This window comes from Petaurus breviceps, unplaced genomic scaffold (assembly GCF_028583685.1).
Source record: "Petaurus breviceps papuanus isolate PSGF00001 unplaced genomic scaffold, PetGlider_PUasm1.0 126, whole genome shotgun sequence".
Taxonomy (NCBI): domain Eukaryota; kingdom Metazoa; phylum Chordata; class Mammalia; order Diprotodontia; family Petauridae; genus Petaurus; species Petaurus breviceps.
This window is the reverse complement of record NW_027185655.1, coordinates 30567021-30568584: the sequence shown is the minus strand read 5'-3', so window position 1 is coordinate 30568584 and position 1564 is coordinate 30567021. Positions and strand designations below refer to the sequence as shown.

The 1564-nt window shown below is 38.7% G+C and overlaps 1 pseudogene; it reads left to right on the top strand.

Annotated features, from left to right (window-relative positions):
* The window catches only part of LOC138169317 (putative prolyl-tRNA synthetase associated domain-containing protein 1), a 41729-nt pseudogene extending 40165 nt beyond the window's left edge, over positions 1-1564 (top strand).

Below are 1564 nucleotides of genomic sequence, written 5' to 3'. Positions count from 1 at the left end.
ATTTTCTATTGGACAGGCTGAGGTGAAGCAACATTTGAGAAGAATTAGACCAATCCTGGTGACATTATCCAGTTTCATTTCTGACTTTGGGCATTGTTCATATTGATTGGGCGATCGATTAGTTCTCTACTTAATTTTGTCTGTGTGGATACAACTATGTAGCAAATAAGAGTAAAGTGTCTGATTTTCTCAGATAATTGTCTCTGTCTTTTATTTTGGTTTGACTACAGAAGTCTTGGGGAAAACATGGTGTGATTTCTAATGCATAAATTCAGATTTTAAATCTGTTCTACAGTGAAAAGAATGATTTTCATATTTACATCTGGTAGCATATACACAAAGAGGCAGGGTGATATTGTGGATAATATACTTCTCAGAATGTAAAATATATAGGATTACAAAGACACTTATTACATTGAAACAGTTATATTTTTCTTTTCTTTTTTCTTTAATTTCATAAACCTCAGATTAAAACTGATCAAAGTTGCTGAGAAAGTGCCCACCTGCATTGGAAGAAGAAGTGTCCTCATTTGAGATTTTCCTATAGCAATAAAATTGCAGGCCTAGTCCCTAAGCCCAAATGTACTACGAGTCAATTTAGTCACATAAATTGTCAATAAGTGAGTATGAATAAAATAATTGGAGGATAAATACACATAAAATTTTAAATACACACACCTACATATACATATGCATATAAAAATTTACCCACCAGGGGGCAATTCTAGCCACTCTCTGGATTCTATTGAAAAAGAAGGCTCTATGGGGCGGCCAGGTAGCACAGCGAGTAAGAGCACTGGCTCCAGTGTTGAGAAGACCTGGAGATCGAATCCTGGGCTCAGACACTTAGCACCCACCCAGAAACACCTGGCCATGTAACCTTGAGCAAGTTACTTAACCCCAATTGCTTAGGGGAAGCCAGGTGGCTCAGCGAGTAAGAGCACCGGCTCCAGTGTCGGGATGACCTGGATCAAATCCAGGCTCAGATACTCAGCACCACACCCAGAAATAATAACTGGCCATGTAACCTTGAGCAAGTTACTTAACCCTGATTGCTTTAAAAAAAAAAGAAAGAAAAAGAAGGCTCTAGCTGTGACCTGGCCATCCCCACTGTGAGGGTGGATCACCCTGAGGTATTTACAGTTGAAGAAATGATGCTTCATGTCCAATACTTGAAAGGGGCACACAGTAAGAACCTGTTTCTTAAAAGCAAAAAGAAGAAGAATTATTGGCTGGTAATAGAACAGTCTTTCATGATAGGAAGATTAATTTGAATGATCTAGCCAAGCAACTTAGTGTTGGAACTGGAAATTTGAGGTTTGCTGATGAAATGTCTGTGCTAAAAAAACTAAAAGTTGGCCAGGGCTGTGCCACACCTCTGGTTCTCTCCCATAACCAGGGAGATGTGAAATTTGTTCTGGATTCTGTTTTTCTGGAATGTGGATAAGAAAAGGTATACTTCTACCCAAGAACAAACACAGCCACAATGGGCTTGAGCCCTGATGACTTTCTCACCTTTATGAAGAAGACAGGACATGATCCTATAATATTAAAATGTGATTAA